The following is a 21,011-nucleotide window of genomic DNA, read 5'->3' as shown; positions in this document are numbered from 1 at the left end:
ATGATAATGATAATGATAATGATATTTATACCCCGTCCATCTGACTGGGTTTCCCCAGCCACTCTGGGCTGCTTCCAGCAAAATATAAAAAATAATAAAATGTTAGGCATTAAAAACTTCCCTGAACTGGGCTGCCTTCAGATGTTTTCTAATAGTTGTGTAATTCTTTATCTCCCTGACATCTGATTGGAGGGCATTCTGCAGGGAGAAGGCGCCAGTGCCAAGAAGGATATTGAGAAGTTGGGATGTGTTTGGAGGGTGACCAAGATGATAAATGGGGTGGAAACCAAGCCTTCATGATAAATGATTGAGGGAGCTGGGTATGTTTAGTCTGGAGAAGAGAATAATAATAGCCATCTTCAAATGGTTGAAGGGCTGTCACATGAACGATGGGGTGAGCTTGTTTTCTGCTGCTCCAGAGGGTAGGACCCAAGCCAATTGATTCAAATTGCAAGAAAGCAGATTCCGACTAAATACTAGGAAGAACCTTCTGACAGCAAGTGCTTTTCAACAGTGGAACAGACTACCTACGCAGGAAGGTGGTAGGCTCTACTTCATTGGACGTTTTAAAGCAGCGGTTGGATGGCCATCTGTCAGGAATTCTTTAGCTGTGATTCCTGCATTGCAGAGAGTTGGGATAACCCTTGGGATCGCCTTCCAACTCCACAATTCTGTGATTCTACAATTTGGTGTATAGGATAATAATGTACACAGTTTTGGTTACTCCATATATTTTTGATGGACAAAATACAGAACAGAGTGACTAGCAAATCAGATATGCTTGCTCCTAAGTAAGTCCCACCGAGTCAAATGGGCCATACTCGAAAGAGTGCTTAGGACTGCAGGCTGAAATTTATCATTGGGGTGGAGCTTTGTTCATATTTACACAGAAGTATGTTGTACTGTGTGGAGGGACGCGGGTGGCGCTGTGGGTAAAAGCCTCAGCGCCTAGGGCTTGCCGATCGAAAGGTCGGCGGTTCGAATCCCCGCGGCGGGGTGCGCTCCCGTTGTTCGGTCCCAGCGCCTGCCAACCTAGCAGTTCGAAAGCACCCCCGGGTGCAAGTAGATAAATAGGGACCGCTTACTGGCGGGAAGGTAAACGGCATTTCCGTGTGCTGCGCTGGCTCGCCAGATGCGGCTTTGTCACGCTGGCCACGTGACCCGGAAGTGTCTCCGGACAGCGCTGGCCCCCGGCCTCTTAAGTGAGATGGGCGCACAACCCCAGAGTCTGTCAAGACTGGCCCGTACGGGCAGGGGTACCTTTACCTTTACCCTTTACCTTTATGTTGTACTGTGAGTCTCCTCCCAGATCAGTATACCTAGGATTGTAGACTTAGGTTCTTATCCATATCTTTCCTTCTGTTTCTCCAAAAATGGTCATACTTTCTAGTTTCTTTTGATTAATATACAGAACAATTCTTTGGATACCTTTGAGGTTTGCCCCCTCTCTTGCCAGAAACTACTTTGAAGCTACAGACGGCTGAAGTGGTTACCCTGCAGCTGCAGAGTTATATAAGCTCAACCCCATAAATTTGATGCTGCTTTAATAAGCAAGGATTTGGACCTGTCATTCAGCAGAGAATATCGAGGGTGGCTGCATTTCTTTGGGGGAGAAAAGAGAAGTTTGCTCTTTGCATGCAGTACATTAATCAGAAATTCTACTCTTTATATTAGATCTGTTCAAATCATGTAAATCCAAATTAGTAAATTTGTTAAAACAAACAGGTGAACAGATCAGGTTTCGCTTGGCACCCAAAATGACAGCACCAAGCAAATTTGCCATGGGAAGGAAGTTCACAAATGGGTGCCCCCACATAAAAAAACCCCTCTCTTTGGTAGCCTGTCATCTGAAGGCGGTAGGATCTCTTTTAAGGACTTACTGGAGGAGATTTTTAGAATATTATTGCTACTATTCATTACCACCATTGGTAGTACTTTGTCCTCTATTTAAGGCCTAAGATAACAAGAATGGTGAGTTTATGCTTTCTGGAGCAATATTTTTGTCTGCCTGTCTATATTTCATTCTATTTTAGCCATCATTAAACCAATTACCAATTTCAATGTGAGTTGGACTTGCATTCTGCTTTGACTAGAGCTATTGCACTAATGGGCTACTCACAAGATTTTCTGAACCAGTAAACAAGTGCTTAGGATGAGATACACTGAATGCTTTTAAAGCTGAGGAAGTAGAAGGAAATCCACAGTGTTCATTTTTATTATTCTGAAATAGAAGGTTAAGGAAATATGATGTGCTCTTCAAAAGTGTGACTTTGGTACTGTGTGAAATAAATCATCATTAGCAGTTTGGTGCCAATTAACAAAGGAAATGAGTTGTGAGGACATGCTGGTACTTGGCACTTTAGGGGAGAATTAATTACAAGTGCTTAGAACACCTCTGACCCATACTAGCAAAAAGTTTGAAACTATGGTTAATATGTGCAGAGGCGGACAATCTTTTTGTTCTTGTTGAGGAACACTATCCCTCAGGAGTAATTTGACAGGGGCAAGTTACCTACAGTGAGCAGGGCTGGAGTCAAAATGAGCAGGGCTGCCAACGAAACTTGGGAGGGAGTTAAGAACAATGGGCCCTTTTCTATCTCTTTATTCATTTCCTCTCTCCCTTTCTGCCATCTCCTTTTCCTCCTTTTCACCATGAAATTGTGCCAAGAGGACTTCATGGAATTCGGCTAACACCACAGGCTGGCTGCCTCAGCTTTCCAAGAACTTGATGAAATGTTAAAATGTTGTCTTTTACTCCAGTATATGAAAATGATGTCCTTCAAAGTTATTTTCCCATAATCGTCTAGTCTCACCCATTACCCGTTACTAGGCTGCTACCTGACCTAAGATAGGTTGCAGTGGCACTACAACCACCAAAGCATAGTAAATTCCCCAAACAGCCTAGGTTGAAGACCACCAAAACTGAATTAGTCCCAATTCTAGGACAATGACTGTTGTTGTTATGGGTTCCTTTGCTTTAACCTTTCTTCTACATATTGTTAGCAGCCTCGGGTCAGGAAAAAATAATTGTACCCTAGAGATACTGCCACGTTATGCTGGGTGTGGTGCTTGCCTCTGGTGAGTAATTTCTAATGTCCTTTGCAATTTAACAACTCAGCTGCTATGAGTGGAATTATGCATTATGAGGCAAACGTAAGTGCTTTGTAAAGTTAATGAAGAGCATTCAACAATATGCCTTGCCTACCACAATGGAGTGAATTCAGGAACACCAAGCCTTCCATGTCACGTGTGAAACACATGGTGCACAAGGCTCGGGAAATGGTTGAAATCTGAATTATATGGATTTCTTCTGGCTTAATGGCAATTTGGTTGTGAAAGAGCATATTTGCAAAATCCAGAGGCTGGGGATTCAGATTGTTTAAGTTTTTCATTTTGTTTTGTTTTCTTCCACATCAAAGGACTGCCTTCCTTTATTTGTTGAGGACTTATGGCGATTACTGGGGAAAGCAAGCCTGTATTCAATTCTAATAATTTTGCAGGATAGAAGAAAGAGAAAATGCATGGATCCGTGGCATTTGCAGGGAGGTTTATATTAGAAGATACTTCATCTCCTGATGATTGTTTTCTTCTTGTAAACGGAGACATGGACCACCCAGTCTATCTCTCAATTAATCCACTGGCATGTTTTTGTGTATATAGCTGTCGGTAGGTCTCCTTCCAAATTATATAAACTCACCTCTCATAAATGACCATAAGTGGTTATAATTGAAGTTCACAAGGTGTTTTTCTTCATAGAGTATTCCACATCAGAACATAGCAAAATAAATCAAGTTTAGTTCTTTGGGTGTCTGAATACAGGAAATTAACTACAAAATGGTTTCACTTGATGTTACTGGAACCTCGGTCGTAAGGTGATATACCCTTATGTTAAACACTTGTAATTATATTACAACGCTAAAGAAAGTGCACGGTTTTACATAGAACCTGAACCTGTTTAAAAGAAGCGCAGACCTTATGGCATACATATTTGTGCAGTTAAAGGTAAAGGTACCCCTGCCCGTACGGGCCAGTCTTGCCAGACTCTGGGGTTGTGCGCCCATCTCACTCAAGAGGCCGGGGGCCAGCGCTGTCTGGAGACACTTCCGGGTCACGTGGCCAGCGTGACATCGGTGTTCTGGCAAGCCAGAGCTGCACACGGAAACACCGTTTACCTTCCCGCTAGAAAGCTGTCCCTATTTATCTACTTGCACCCGGGGGTGCTTTCGAACTGCTAGGTTGGCAGGCGCTGGGACCGAGCAACGGGAGCGCACCCCGCCGCGGGGATTCGAACCGCCGACCTTTCGATCTGCAAGTCCTAGGCGCTGAGGCTTTTACCCACAGCGCCACCTGCGTCCCACATTTGTGCAGTTACAAATCCTCAAAAAATGCATTCAGATATACAGATATATATTTACATATATGCACACATATAGTTGACATGGGGATGGCTATTTTTTATTCCTCTCCTTTTATTGATGTCAATGAAAGGGAAATCCTTTTCACCAGGAAGGGCTCACAAGTTGTGCTGTCAGCAGGACTGTGGACTGAAGGGCTATTGGGTACAACATGCATTTGCATCTCTCTTACGCTGCACACATCCCTTTGCCATGCCAGTCAAATGTGTGGCTAGAGGAGGATACATGCTATGGCACATCCTGTCAGGTGGTAGGGCCAGTTCATGCACCCTCCAGCTCTCCTCCTACATTTCTTTCACCATGTTTACAGGTGGGAGGGTTGCCTGAACCCATGCGCTCTGCGGTGGTTCAAATCTACACAGTGAGTTCTCCTGGGTAACAGACACTACAGGCTTTTGACATTATAGATCAGGCAATGTTTCCCTTGCATCCCTTGCCCAAGGTCTCCAGGCCCTCTGCCCAACTTTTAACATGTTACAGGACACAATGTATTTGTTGAAAGTGAGACTGAAATAATAGCACAGCCTTTTAACGAAACCAAATTCTTCTATGTTGGAGGCTCCAATGTTTGCATCATGCACGGGCCTCAATCTTAGAAGACTGCTCCTAGCTAATCTAGTTAAAAGGGAAACCATTCCTGCCCCTGTAATTGACAAAGTTAGAAGTCTATCCCTGCCTAACATAATTAGAAAGGGAAATGGCTTTATTTATAATTGACGAAGGCTGCAATTCATTACATAGTTATATGAGCATGAGGTTTAAGCATGCATAATTGTGCTCTGGCCTGCAGCCAAGCATATTATATTTCTGTTCCAGGCATATTCAAGTGTCTATGCAAGTGCTTTGTAAAGAGACTAGGATTAATTTTCAGTTCATTTCTTACAGGGGTATTAGTATTAGAAACATTCCCGTAGAATCAGCTTTGTTTAAATTGGAAATAAGAGTAATGTTAAATGGTTGTCTCTGAAGTCCATAATTAAAATACATATTTATATTAAAAGTATGGGTTCTCTATGAGCTGTAACAACCAATGGTCTGGTTCACATGTAGTGCTCCGCCAAACCTTGGTTTATCATGAACAAGCAAATAAGTGGGCTCCCAGAGAGGAGACTGCTGCTGTGCTATGTGGTTGTCCAAATCTGGCCTCATGGTTTAACACAGGTATAGGCAAACTCGGCCCTCCAGACGTTTTGGGACTACAACTCCCATCATCTCTAGCTAACAGGACCAGTGGTCAGGGATGATGGTAGTTGTAGTCCCAAAACATCTGGAGGGCCGAGTTTGCCTATGCCTGGTTTAACTCTCTCAGACGAAACAAAGCTGTAAACCAGGGGTCAGCAAACTTTTTCAGCAGGGGGCCGGTCCACTGTCCCTCAGACCTTGTGGGGGGCTGGACTATATTTTTTTTGGGGGGGGGGGAATGAACGAATTCCTATGCCCCACAAATAACCCAGAGATGCATTTTAAATAAAAGCACACATTCTACTCATGTAAAAACACACTGATTCCCGGACTGTCCGTGGGCCGGATTTAGAAGGCGATTGGGCCAGATCTGGCCCCCGGGCCTTAGTTTGCCTACCCATGCTGTAAACCTTGGTTAGCTCATGGATTGTCTGGAGATTGCTAAACTGTGGCTTAGCAAAGCACAGCAGCCACAGAGGAGCAGAATATGTTAAAAAATGCCTAAGTATGTAACTACCGTAACTGTATTATAATGATGATTGAGCAAGTGATAGTTAGAGAAGAAAATGTGGTTTCTAGCTTATCTTCTAAAATCAAACATATCCATAAGGAATTACAATTAAAGTTAGCTGCTCTTCTTCTTAGTGCTATACATACAAACCATATGCCTCTTTCTGTACTATTGTATTTGGACAATTGCTTCAAGTGATGGTGTTTTGTACGAATTGCTGTACACTAGGGTCAAATAAAATACTTTAACAGCTCTTTACCAAATATACATAATCGTGAGGCCATATCAGTATATTGTCCTGTCCCAGAATAAACATCTGTTGGTGTGAATATTTGCAGTAGCTTTTGTAGTTGGAAATATCATCAAAGCATCTGTGCTTTTTATCTGAACAAATGTTTGAGAATATTTTCCATGGCCTTCGTCCAGCTCTAATTAAAATTAAAATTAATGTGTATGGATGAAACATACCAAAGTAAAATTGTGGGGAACTCAACAGTTAGAATCTTCCTGCTGTGTTGCTTCGATACTGTGCTGCACACTTGATGTTCCTGATAAAGGACCATATGGATTATAGCAGTAGGAAGCCCAGTTGTGTAGTGCTGATTCTCAATTTCTTTTTCTAATCACACAGCATTCCAGTCTGAACATGTTTTTAGCTTGTTTATTTTAATTAATGCTCTTTTTTTCAGAATTAATGTGCCATCCCTACAATGACGGTTGTTGCAATTCTCTGCTTTAATGCTGGTACAACTTTCTTTAAACAGGAGGCAATAGTTTGCCATGTAAGATTCTTACTACAGAAATGGCCATTTATAAATTCTCTTCAAAGGAAGGTCTCTAGACAGACAGATTTGCATTCCATGACTACAGCTCTCCTACTCAAGGAGCAACAACACTGGATGCCACCCCATGACTGGCTTGCCCTATGGTAGTCAAGCTCACTCGGATGGGCTAAAGAATGTAAGATAAACCTGGCTGGATCAAGCCAGAGTAAGGTTACCAGATTTTTTTCAATGAATCCGGGGACACTTTAAATAAATAAATCACGTTTGGGACATTGATGCTGCAGCGATGGCGGTGGCTGAGGGGCAGCTGCTGCCTTGACCTCAACTGCCACGTTTCCCCTTCCTCCGATGCTTCTATCTGCTTTCTCCATGAGCCTGGGCAGCCCCTGGGTTGTTGGTTGTTCGGTGGTGGTGGTGGGGAAGCAGTGTGCGGTGGGTCAGGCATGGAAGGCGGAGGAGGGCCGAGAAAGGCGGCAGCGAGGCTCAGGCAGCACGATGCCTCCCTTCCCATCAGAGCAGCCCCAATCCCACTCCTACTTGCATGCAAGCAGGAGGGGGCAGGGATCCCTCAGCTGGGAAGCAAGGCTTCCCATTGCCTGAGAGATCCCTGCTCCTTCCTGCTTGCACGCAAGCTCTGATAGGCAGTTTGAAGCCTCTTTTCACAGCTGAGAAATCCCCACCCCGCTCCTGCTTCTATGCAAGTAGGAGTTGGGAGGCTGTTCCAATAGGCAGCATGAAGCCTCCCTTTACAGCTTAGTTGCTGGGGTCAAGGAAAGTGGAGGCAGCCCGGAAGCTGCGTCTTAGAGCCCCTGCACCACCATCATAATGGGACTTCCGAGCAGCTCCTGAAGCCAGCCATAGCCAACTGCTCCAGGCTGCTGAGACTGCCGCTGCTGTGTTTCCCGGGAACATTAGATGAAATCCGGGGACATTCCAGGGATGGAATTTGTCCGGGGACTTATTCGCAAATCCGGGGTCTGTCCCCGGGAAACGGGGACGTCTGGTAACCCTAAGCCAGAGGCCTATCTAGTCCAGCATCTTGTTCTCTCTTTTTTAGTGGCATCCATCTGTCTTGAGAAACATTGGAGTGTGCCTCTGGGGGTGAAGTCAAACCGCTGCATTAGCATCACTGAAGTGACCTCTCTGAGACACAAACCCTAGCAGTAATATAGTGGTCTTGGGCTGCCCAGATGACAAGACTCTCAGCCTCACTGATGTGCTCCAAAGGAAACAGTGCAATGCATTTGGCACCAGTTTGGCTGCAGAAGATCCATCAGCTACCCTCATCTGGTTTAGATGGCCAGTCAAGGCCATTTCCTGGGGTTTGGCTGCTGTTACATGTTGACAGCTTCTAGAAGCCACAGATGAGCTGAGTGCAGGGTAGAGACCAAAGGTGGGCAAACTACCCCAGAAGGAGCATGACATGTCCCCCATCAGAGGTATTGCCCCTCCCCTAACACCCCATACACCCTAGCATAGTGGCAAAGTAGAAGCCTATGGGAAGTCTACAAGCAGGACTTCGGTGCAATAGCATTCTTTCCACTTGTGATACCCAGCAATAAGTATTCAGCGAGGTGTACTGCCAGACCTTATCAAAATCAGCTGGAAATTATTATTAAATTCTTTTATCCAGGAAGAGCCAAGTACTAATGATTTTCAAAGCTGGAGAATTCTCTAGCAAACTGTTAGACACCATCTGGTTTCTATTTTGGATTTGAAATTGTTTTCATATATGTAATTAGCTGTCATTATATACATAATTGCTTTAACTATTTTTATACAAGAGATGGGCAGACTTTGAGTCTATAATTGATCTATTGGGTGGACAAGAGAAATAAACACTTTTTGACACTTTTTGTCACTAACAAATGAGAGGAGAAAATTCTTAAGAAAGAATGATATGTCCTGCCATGGAGACAGGAATTCAGAATTCTAGGTTTGTTTTATGCTTTCACTCATTTAGGGTTTATGTAATTTGATTCAGATTGTCATTGTACTTTATTGCATTTTAATATTTGTTTGAAAAGGAGCACTTTTTCCTCTTTAAAGGAGCATGCTGTGATTTGCCAGGCAAATCCAGCATTTCAAGCTTGTTTATGTTGTAGTTTATTTGGGTCTGAGTTAAACTTCTCTTGATGTTACTTTGTGTTACTTTCTTTGTTTTATAATGGTCTGATGATTAAATGCAAATATACAAATTTGAATCTGTTCGTATCTTCGAATCATAGAATTGTAAAGTTGGAAGGGACCATGAGGGTCATCTAGTCCAACTCCTTGCAATGAAAATTTAAAAATATATTCAGTAGTTTCCAAAACAATTTTGTGACATTTGCACTTCCTTAGCTCCTTTGCTGCTGCTATGTTCAATAGTGGCTTCCTGAAAGAAGACCACACAGGCTTAATTGCCCAGCCAGAAGCTCCCAAGATGGCAGGGTCTAGAGTGTGAACTTTAGTAACTTCAATTTGTTCCTAAGTCTCCGTGCTTCCTAGATACTCTTGCTGTTTACTGTGGACAGCTTTTGGGGGGAACAGTATTTGAGTCACCCTAAGTATGTGATCCGAGTTACACAGGATTGCACTACTGCAAAGGGTGGCAGGGGTTGTATGCACTTAAATCTTTTTGATATAACGAAATTTATAGAGGGAGAGTTGTTACAAATTACATGAAGAAACCTTTCAATCTTCTTCAAGTTTGTGAATATATATATATTTGTGTGTGTGTGTGTGTGTGTGTGTGTGTGTGTATCCAGAATTAATCAAATGCCCCATCCCTTAGAGAAACAGGTCAGCTTCTCCCCCCCCCCCATGGCATAATTTTTTCCCCCACATGCATTTCCCCCCCACTTCTTTCTTCTGCTTATACCTTAACAAAGCACTTTAGTTCCGCTTTGTAAGCTTCATGCCAATTAGTGAGGTGTAACACCTTTCCCTGGGAGATTTCCTGGACATCATGGCCAATGCATGAAAAAACTGAATGTGTAAATTTACCTTCTCATGAGTTCAATCTATTTTAGGGGCGATGGGGATTGTTGTTTATGTTGCCTGTCCCTGCACATTAATCTTCCTCAACGATAGATGTTTATCCTTTTCATAACCCTGTTGTGTGTGCTTTAAAATATCTTTGTATGGTCCTGCTTGAGCCACTGGACAACTTTTAACTGAATCCAAAATTACCATGTCACTGGCAATACTTTTTTGATTTATCACCATTTTCTTCAAAGGTAATTGTTTAATGACCACAGTTCCTTTCATTTGAACGAATGCAGCTATGGGCAAAGTCTTTATCTTAATCTACCCACATTTTGTCACTTGGATTATTATGTCTCCCCATCACCATCCCTACCTGTTTCTTTCTCAATTCCTTCTTGTAGGTCTGCAGTGGTAATTTTCCAGCACCCTTAAGAAGATTCCAAAGTTGAACACAAACAAATTGCTGTCAACCTGGTACACCTTCCCTGATGTCAATGATTAAGAAAGATATTCAAGAGGTGTTTTTTTTTTTTTAAGAGAATTCGGTTCAGTTATCATTGTTCAGGAGACAGAAATAAAACAGCCTTCCTGTTTAGAAGAACTCTTTGTCATGAACTCGTAACAAGATGAACAACATAGAATAACACTGAGCTTCCAAAGACTACAACATGGAAGAAGTTCAAAGCACATTCCTTTACTATCCAAAAGAAAACAAGATTTCAAAATAAGACTCTCCTGGGATAATTTCTAATCTATCCGGGGTTTGAATGGGCTAGCAGCTGTTCCATCAAAGATTTTCCCTAAATTGGTTGGAGGTGTAATCCTATACATTTCTGAAATGTCTGAAGAGGGCCATTTTTTATATATAACTACATGGGATTTGGGGACCACAGAACCTAGGACTTGCCGATCAGAAGGTCGGCGGTTCGAATCCCCACGATGGGGTGAGCTCCCATTGCTCGGTCCCTGCTCCTGCCAACCTAGCAGTTCGAAAGCACGTCAAAGTGCAAGTAGATAAATAGGTACCGCTCCGGTGGGAAGGTAAACGGCGTTTCGTGCGCTGCTCTGGTTCGCCAGAAGCGGCTTAGTCATGCTGGCCACATGACCCAGAAGCTCTACGCCGGCTCCCTCAACCAATAAAGCAAGATGAGCACCGCAACCCCAGAGTCGGTCATGACTGGACCTAATGGTCAGGGGTCCCTTTACCTTTACTTACATGGGATGGGAGGGGGAGTGGTCTGCTAAGGTGGTCAAATGAGTTTTTCTAAAATAAATAGCTTAGCTGGGTATGTTAAGTATCTTCTTCATAATGGGTTTTCACAGAAACTATTAGATAAAGCATAATGTTATTTCTGGAAGTTGAGCATGCCTTTCCCCTCCCAATCCTAGTTGGAGGTGGTGTCTGTGAGGTGTCTGTGTTGGAATGAGAACAAAGGATTGCCAGTTTTGGGACTGGATCTGAAAAGACATAGTGAGGCCCATCTTGCACTGTATGCTGGATCCAATTCTACAGCAATGCAGGGCCCCCAACCCCTAATAGGGAGCAGAGGCTGTGGGAATGTTAATGCCATGAACCTGGTGGCCAGAAGTTGTGGCTAACCTGGCAATCTGTTTCTACCGACTTACCTGGACCGACTCTTCATCCAAATTGGAAATGATGGCAGCAGTGGATCCCCGGGCCAGCTTGCTGCTAGTTGTGATGTTGCATAACAGTCCTCTGAACCCCTTCTTTGCAGAAAAACAAAGAGCACACAGGAAATAGGCAAATTACAGGAAGTTCCTAGTGAAAGAGGGCTCTAATGCATGGGCATAGACAACTGGGGCAGGGAGGGGCAGCTGCTGCCCCCCATCAATAAAAATCAATATAGCTAACTGAGGTTCTGCCCCCCCCCCCAACAAAGTCCTGGCTACGCCCATGCTCTGATGGAGCAATTGCCTGTCTGTAGGGGAGAAGCTGACTTTGTAGTATTGCAAAGATGTGCATTTGGCTGCATACCAGGAATGTTAAACCCTTGGCGAAGGCTGAGGGTTAAAGGGAAGAACTGAGAAATGTAGGTTTATTTGTTCCTATCTGATGTAGGGTTGCCATATTTCAAAAATTGAAAATCCAGACACAAAAATTTATAAGCTTTTTTTGGCAAAGTTTCAGCAAATTCCGTGCATATGGTAAGCCCATGATGGGAGATGGGCTTGATGAAGTTATCTTTCCCTCCCCTTGGTGCTTTCAGTAGCATATTGGCTCCTCTGACTTCCCTTGAAACACTTCCTTCTCAAGAGCATGAGAGAATTTTGAGGCCAGGAGGACAAGGCAACTCCTGCCACATTTTCTCAACCTTGATGGCCAGTTTAATGAAGACACAAGGAAGCTGTAAGGCCAAATGAGAGAAGATGGCCATTTGATAGAAGAGTACAAAGGGTACACAAGAGAAAGAAGATACCACCAGCACTACCACCACCACATATTTCTATCCCACTCTTCTCCCAATAAGGACAGATTACAAAAGGAGGGAGAACCAATAGCGCATTACAAAACTGTATCTTTTGTTCTAATGGTCACATCAGGACATTCTGCTCTGCTGGAGGCAGAATCTAACCGGGGAGAGAGAAATAAACATGCTGTTCTGATCACAGCTATCCATTAATGGAAAAACTAAAATGTGAAGAGGGAAAAAAAGAAAGAATGCCAGAAATCGCATGCCTGTACGTTGCAGCTTTTAGCTGAGCCCTAAAAGAAATAAATATATTATTAGAGGGCATACATTACTATCCGAATGAGTGCTTGTAGGGATACACCTTTAGAAGAAGGCATTCATATTTCCTAGTACTCAAGTATCCTTTTCTAGTTCAGTTGTGTTGTAAGGAGTTCTGCAGGATGGCAAACCTACACCATCAGTGCTCCAAGGAGCTCTTCTTCTTTGGTGATCACTCATAGCGGAGTAAGATTGTCTTCCATAAACATGGTTTTAACAATGAGTCCGTAAGTGACTGTGGAGGCCAATTCTGGATCCACACGTTCTTCCACAGTGGGGACATTGGTTTCTGGGTGGGAGTTGATCATGGTGTGGTTTTGCCAAGTATGCCTTCCTCTTAGCATGTTTTTCCATTGCGTCTTGAGTTTGAGTGTCTTCAAAGCCCATGACACCTTTGGTAAAGGCTGTTCTCCAACTGGAGCGCTCGCAGGCCAGTGTTTCCCAGTTGTCAATGTTTATACTACATTTTTTAAGATTTCCCTTGAGACAGTCTTTAAACCTCTTTTGTTGACCACCAACATTACGCTTTCCATTTTTAAGTTTGGAATAGAGTAGTTGCTTTGGAAGACAATCATCAGGCATCCACACAACATGACCAGTCCAACGCAGTTGATGTTGAAGAATCATTGCTTCAACACAGGTGATCTTTGCTTCTTCCAGTACAGTGATATTAGTTTTCCTGTCTTCCCAAGTGATGTGTAAAAAATTTTCGGAGACACCGTTGATGGAATCTTTCGAGGAGTTGGAGATGGCGTTTGTAAGTGGTCCATGTTTCACAAGCATATAGTAATGTTGGTAGTACAATAGCTTTGTAAACGATCATTTTGGTTTCCCTGCAAATGTCCTCAAACACTCTGCACTTCAATTAGGAGAAAGCCACACTCGCAGAGCTCAGGCAATGCTGGATTTCGGCATCAGTGTTGGCCCTTGTGGAAAGATAACTGCCTAGGTAGGAGAAGTGATTGACATTTTCCAACGTTACACCATTGAGTTGGATTTGTGGCACAGGCAGAGTTAAATTGTGGTATTTCTAGACAAGAGCAAGAAGCCAGAACCTGGCTTTCGCACAGAAGGAGATCTATACTTTTGCCTGGGCTATTCCTCACCCTGAAGCATGAGGGGCTGAATCCGTACTGTGTTACACACTGGAGTTGCTATGATTTATGGGATTTACTTACGTAAAGGACTATCACCCATTAATCTACAAGGAGTGAAATATAAATATTCTGGCATGATCCTGTATTTTGACAAGCTACATCTGAGCAAAGAACACTGTTGTACTAAAAGAGCTGCAGTTACAGAAAATATCAAAATGACTACTGGACTCCCTAAGAAAGTGTTTTCCTCCAGAAAATAATGATAGTGTGGGGGGGGGGGATGATGACTAAAATGGTATTTATGAGGGCCAAGATTGCTCTCTTACAAATCAACTTTATTGCTTTTTTTTACTTTTTCATTATTTTTTTGCAAAGCTGAACTCTTGAATAGTCTCTCCCAAAAACTTGGGCCCAATGTAAGATACCATCTTAACTTTATTACAGTCCCTTATATAAGCATTCTTAGATCAGTAATAGCCTGGGACTGTTGTATAACTAGTACCTTGGTTACTTAGTGTTGACATTGTCTGTTTATATATGTGGGCCAAATTTATCTTTTGCTTTCTTTGCTTTCTGTTGCCCAAAATAACTGGAGTGTGTGTGTGTTTTGCTTTTAAAGGATTTTTATTCTTTACAGTGAAAACAGAAATGCCAAACCAGACAAGATATTAGAGAGCCATGACTGAATCTCCCATCTCTTTAAATAACTTTTGAACAATATCTGCTGGTGAGTTTGTGTGTGCAAATTGGATCAGCACTATGGCACCAGGAACAGGGTATTCAGACGTTCTCTGCACACAGTTTTTCTGGTGTAAATAATATGCTAATAGTTGCTGCACCAGAGAAAACACATGGATGTGACTGTTGGTAAAAGGTGTTCGTGAGCTCTGCTTCTCTCCCCAGTTCTGTAGGAACAATGGGCTTATGGTAGTACAGTGGTACCTTGGGTTAAGTACTTAATTCGTTCCGGAGGTCCATTCTTAACCTGAAACTGTTCTTAACATGAAACACCACTTTAGCTAATGGGGCCTTCTGCTGCCACCACGCCGCCATAGCACGATTTCTGTTCTCATCCTGAAGCAAAGTTCTTAACCTGAAGCACTATTTTTGGGTTAGTGGAGTCTGTAACCTGTAGCGTATGTAACCTGAAGCGTATGTAACCTGAGGTACCACTGTAGTCATAGTCGTGGTAGTGGGGCTTTTTTTCATCTGGAACTCACCAGAACTCAGTTCCGGCACCTCTCAGGTGAGCACCATTGCCATTATAAGAGAACAAGGGAGGCATTCGTGGCGAGTTCTGGCACCTCTTTATATAGAAAAATTGCACTGAGTAGTAGTAATAGGAAATGACTGTAGTTTAGTGGTCATGGATCTGCTTTGCAAGCAGATGGTACCCAGTTCAATCCCTAGCATCTTCAGATAGGGCTGGGAATGTCCCCTATCTGAAACCCTGAAAGCTATTGTGCCAGTGCCAACATTAGTGTGCTAGATAGGCCAATAAATCTGACTCAGTATAAGGTAGCTTCCTACATTCCTACAAATATTTTTACATTGCATAAATAAATAAAAATAAGCAAAGTAAAAAACAGTTTACTACAGATCAATGAGAACAAAGAAGAATATTCACATTTAAAATACTGTAAACTCATTGTTTACATTTGATATATAGCAGGCAATCTCCGATTTTTCACGGGTGCTGCGTTCCAGGTCACCCCGCGCAAAAGTGGAGCATGCATAAGCCCACTCTGCCCCATTGCACCCCTGCCCTGTTATGCCCCCTTTGCTGGCAACTTCCGGGTCGCTGCAGTGTGCTTGTGCACTGCCATGTGTCAATTGGACACGTGTAAATAGGTTGTTCCCTGTATATTTCCCTTTTTCTTTTCTTTCTTTTTTATTCAAAATTACAACAGGACATATTATCCAGAAACATATCATCCTTATTCCCCCCCCCCATTTTTCCTCCCTCCCCTCCCTCCCCCCACAGAACCCCACCCCCCGACTTCCCTCAGTTCCAGTCTTTGGTTTCTCTAAGAATGCTGTTTTCTGCATGTTACAAAGTTGTATAGATCCTCAAACTATTTGGCTGATTATTATCAATAAAAAGTTTGTGAATGTTTATTCAAAACCTGCCAAGGAGTCCAGTTCGCTTTGTTGCGTCTTCAGATACTTTGTAAAGGGTTCCCATTCATCCTTAAAGTCACAGTTATCCTTGTCCCGTAGCTTATATGTCAGTTTTGCCAGTTCTGCATAGTCCATCAATTTTTCTTGCCAGGATTCTTTAGTTGGGGTTTCTTCAGTCTTCCATCCTTGTGCTACCAGAACTCTCGCGGCCGTAGTCGTTCCCTGTATATTTTATGATCCTGTTGCACTGAATAAAGTTTATCCATTTCATCCTATAGGTATCCTGTCTCTGTTGACCACTTTTGAGTATGAGTGAGCTGTTTCTGCCTTTATTGCAGATTGCCAGACCTTCTCATACCATTTTTTAATAAACAGTGTACAAGGTTGCCCCACCTTTTTTGATGGGATTTATCCATGTCCCATGTGGTGAGAGCTGTGAGCCCTAGATTTCTAAGTAGACATTTTATGGACTACACCAGTGCAGCACCAGCCAGATGCCAAATATTCTAGAACGATGAGTATTAATATGGAAGACTAAAATTGTATTTAAATTACATCATGTAGTAGACCACAATTTATACATAAATTGGATTCATATAGCGGAAAGTATTTTAAAATACAGTGGTGCCTCGCAAGACGAAAAGAATCCGTTCCGCGATTCTCTTCGTCTAGTGGTTTTTTCGTCTTGCGAAGCAACCCCATTAGCGGCTATTAAAGGATTAGCGGCTAAGCTGCTAAAAGGCTATTAATGGCTTAGCGCATTTGAAAAGGGGGGGGGGAGCGGGGGGAAATGGCGAGACTCGCAAGACGTTTTCGTCTTGCGAAGCAAGCCCATAGGGAAATTCGTCTTGCAAAGCGCATCGCAAACAGAAAAGCCTTTCGTCTAGCGGGTTTTCCGTCTTGCGAGGCATTCGTCTTGCGGGACACCACTGTAGTTTGGTATCCCTCATTTGTGCTAGTTGTTTTAAGCTTCTGCTTTCCAAACCCTCTAGCATAATGAAAGTAAACAAACAACAACCCCTTTTATGCCTATGGCTAGAGTGACTAGAAAAAATAACCCCTAAAGAGATTTAATATGTTTATTTAGATTAATCTGTTATTCATAATATTCATTATGTACCTAAGTATCAGCTGAATGACATATGAGAAAAAAACTTTCTAGAAAAACATCTTTCTGGAATCTTCTGATTCCTTGTGGACTCTTGTATGAGAAATAGATTTCAGGAGAAACAAAACTGGTTCGTAAAACTGATCATGTGAGGAATAGTTTTCCCCCATCCACTGCAAATAGGTTTGGAAACTGCATATTTAAACCCTTTTTTTTGACGGGGAGCTACTTTCAGTGCTATGTTGATTTTTTAGATTTTTTATTTAAGGATAAAGCTGTTAGATTATATCATGGATTTTGTTAAACTTTTGCTGGGTGGCCATACTTTATATGGTTATCTTCAAGCAGAAATGATTCACTTTTTTTCTTACATAGTTCTGGAGGCTTTAACTTCCCCCTTTCCCAAGAATCACCACCTAGTCTCTTCAGGAATTTAATAACATATTTTTCTGGTGTGTGTGTGTGTGTGTGTTTTAAGATATTTAGATTCTCTGGTAATGGCAAGGAACAGCTGCATAAGCTGCATAGCTCTACTTTAAATCACTTATCCAGGAACTGCATATTTTTCTGTTGCTACAAGTAAATGTCTGCTTCTCTTATCCACAAGCACCACCTTAATATAGAGAAGCCCATCTCTTTGGTCACAGATGTTTAAAAGGGGTGTCCTCACTACCACAGTAGTGCTTTCAATGCACATCCAACACTTTCACTATTCAGCTAAACAGCAGTTTTCCTATTGAACTCTATGCCTGACCATCTGTTTTGGAAGGAGAAACGGTAAGCCGATACGCTGTCAGATGCAGGTTGGCCACCCGCATTTCAAGACTAGCAACAAGATGAACAGATTTGGGGTAGAGTTGCACATTGACAATGGCAACAATCCTCTATTTTTCTACTTGCCCTGTGACTTTGAATTCTTAAAAGTTACAATTGCTGTACTGAGGAACTGATTTTCTCCATTTTGCAGTTGAAAGCAAAAATGATGGGGCAGTATATTAAACAAGAGTTGATGGATTTTGGCAGATTTGGAGCTCAATCCAATGAGAAGTACTCCTGTTGTACAGGATTCATCAAAATGACTGTGTTCATGACCAGTTCATGAAGTGTTAAATGATGGCTTGGGGAGACCTAGATTAAACTATTCACTAGGATGCGGGAAATTTGTCAATGTCAGTTTCTCTCATTTGCCAATATTTGGTTCAGTTTTCATCATTTCAAAATCAGCTTGCAACTTTTTTAAAAAAAAATATTAAATCCTCAATGAAATTCATCACCATTTTAGCGTGAATTTACCTTAACATGCATGTTTTTGTGTCTGCAATTTTTCCTAATCAGCATATTTTTTTGCAAAACCTTTCCCCCTATTTCCCCCCACGGATACACCATATTTACTCAAATCTAACGCTCACCATTTTTGGCCAAATTACGTTGTGAAAATTAAGGTGCACATTATATTCACTGGCACATTTACATTCACCAGCAAATACTTTTTTGGGTTTAAAGGTTCTGAAAATTGAGGTGTGCATTAGACTCGAGTAAATACAGTAGTAGTAGTAGTAGTAATAATAATAATAATAATAATAATAATAATAATAATTTTATATATATATATCCCGCCCTCCCCAGCCAAAGCCGGGCTAACAACAGTACAAAAGTACAACACAACACAACACTCTAAAATCATTCATTATAAAATTAATTATATACATATAATTACAAAGTATACATTTATAGGCACACTTTACCTGGACAGATAAAAGAAATTAGTTCTTCATGTAGCACATTAACTCACTACCACAGGATGCAGTGATGGCCACCATCTTGTATGGCTTTAAAAGAGGATTAGAAAAATTAATGGAGGACAAGGCTATGTCTTGCCTCCACGGCCAGAAGAATTATGCCTCTGAATGGCAGCTGCTGGGAACTACCGCTGGGCAGAGTGCTGTTGCACTCATGTCCTGCTTGCAGGCTTACCATAGGCATCTGGTTGGCGGCTGTGAGAACAGGATGCTGGACTAGAAGGGCCATTGGCCTCATCCAGCAGGCTCATCTTACGTTCTTAGCAAGAGACACATTAAAGCTGACCCCCAAGAATAGCTAGCTTATTAAGGTAAACGAAAATTGGCCTGTTGATTCATTCTGAAAGTAACCCAAGCCAGTACTATACCCTGGACTGGAATTTATGCTCCCACCTGCTATCCATCCACAAAATTATGCTAACTGCCTTTGACTTATAGTAACTATCAAGAGTTCTGTTTAGGCTCAAGCATATTCCTTCATCCTTGCCTTTCAAATCTGATTAGAAATATGATACCGCGGCTTTCTGATGTTTCCTGGCTTGCGCTTTGGCATGGGGACTTTTTAAACTGGTGGAATCCAATTCATTTTTTAGTTTTCAAACGCGTCACCATAGATGCCCTATAATACTGGAGCAAGGAACAGGGTCACGCTGAGTAGCCCTGCCCCAACCTTGCATGCTTGCCCTCCCCAACTTCTATGTTTATAGCAGCACGAATATGTGCAGGGAAGAGTGCCTTCCACATATAGTTGTATGTGAAGGTTTCTCTGGTATCTAAAACCCCAAACCCGGGAGAACATTGGCCTGTGCAATTATATGTGTGATGACCCTCTCCCTACAGATGTTCATGCTATATGTAAAGACATAGGGCTCCTTGCTCCTATGTTGTACACCATAGCTAAAAACACCCAAGTACGGCCGTATTGTGTGGCTTTTTTTGGTAGTTGCACTTATGGGACAGGAACCAGCGTAGCATAATGTGCTCAGCGGAGAGAACTTGACACGCAGCTTTGCTCATTGTTTTCCCTACAGCAATTCCCTTTGTGAGAGATGATGCCATTCTGCGTGAAAAAAGTGGTCCACCGCATCAGCAAGCAGTGAGTGCTGCAAGGAAAACAGGAAGTACAAAAGTATTACTTAGATGAACCATACCCATAATTTCCAGTCGTCAGTGATCAGGGCTGGCTCCATGATTTTGAGTGTTTGGCATCTGGCTGGGTGGAAGTTCTAGTTGCAGGGCATTATGGGTTTTTTTTTAAAAAAACAACAACAGCACATGGCTGTTATCGCAAAAAACAGCCCCTGTTTATCATGGTGGAGGCCATAGGGTGTTTTTTCCCCCCACAATGCACTGGAACCAGAACTTCCAGTGCACTGCATTTTGTGGAAATAAGGATGACAACCACAGCTGATAGAGTTTGGAGTGGGGGGGACGGCTTAGGCAGCTGTGACCAGTGGGGTGGCATAGACTCGAGCATTTGCCGAAGAATGCTGTATGGTGGTACTAGAGCTGTGGCTGATCTTTTGAGTTATCCAACCTGCATCATCTCTTAAGAAAACTTTTAAAATGTGGGCAAAGCCAGGAGGTTGTGAACACTGAACTTGATGCATGCCCGACATATACACATTGAAGGGAAAAAAGAGAGGAAATGCAACACCCAGGGCACAGGTGTGCAAATAATTAGTATATGCTAAACTATAAGTGGGTCGCCGGTGGTGTTATGTATTGAAGTTCTCACCCTGGCCACCAGGAGTATTATGTATGTAGTTTTCACTCAGGTCTACGTCAGTTATTTTAGGCGGGAAACTCTGGGTTGTTGTTGCTACAATGTTGACAGCCGGCTGCCTATAAAAGCAGGCCGGCTGAGCTGTTTGCCGTTCAGTTCTGTTCCAGCTTACAAATAAAGAGCTGCTATGGAGAAATCGCTGTGTCATCTCCTATGTCTACCCACTATTCAACAGGTGGCCCTGTGGGTTAAACCACAGAGCCTAGGACTTGCCGATCAAAAGGTCAGTGGTTTGAATCCCCGCGACGGGGTGAGTTCCCATTGCTCGGTCCCTGCTCCTGCCAACCTAGCAGTTCGAAAGCACATCAAAGTGCAAGTAGATAAATAGGTACCACTCCGGCGGGAAGGTAAACGGCGTTTCCGTGAGCTGCTCTGGTTCGCCAGAAGCGGCTTAGTCATGCTGGCCACATAACCTGGAAGCTGTACTCCGGCTCCCTCGGCCAATAAAGTGAGATGAGCACCGCAACCCCAGAGTCGGCCACGACTG

At 42.7% G+C, this 21,011-nt stretch overlaps 1 long non-coding RNA gene across 2 annotated transcripts in view; it reads right to left on the bottom strand.

The window, feature by feature from the left end:
- Positions 1 to 11,489: 11,489 nt before the first annotated feature.
- LOC144328859 (uncharacterized) overlaps positions 11,490 to 21,011 on the bottom strand; it is a 31,722-nt gene continuing 22,200 nt past the window's right edge. The window contains exon 3 of one of the 2 annotated variants that reach the window (XR_013394167.1): positions 11,490 to 11,588. This is a non-coding gene — a long non-coding RNA (uncharacterized LOC144328859). Of the gene's footprint in view, positions 11,589 to 18,601; positions 19,842 to 21,011 lie in introns of those variants that run through there. The other variant, XR_013394166.1, reaches the window with a different exon arrangement.

This window comes from Podarcis muralis, chromosome 9, assembly GCF_964188315.1.
Source record: "Podarcis muralis chromosome 9, rPodMur119.hap1.1, whole genome shotgun sequence".
In the NCBI taxonomy this organism is placed as follows: domain Eukaryota; kingdom Metazoa; phylum Chordata; class Lepidosauria; order Squamata; family Lacertidae; genus Podarcis; species Podarcis muralis.
Note: the sequence above shows the minus strand (reverse complement) of the source record. Positions and strands in the feature narration are given on the sequence as shown.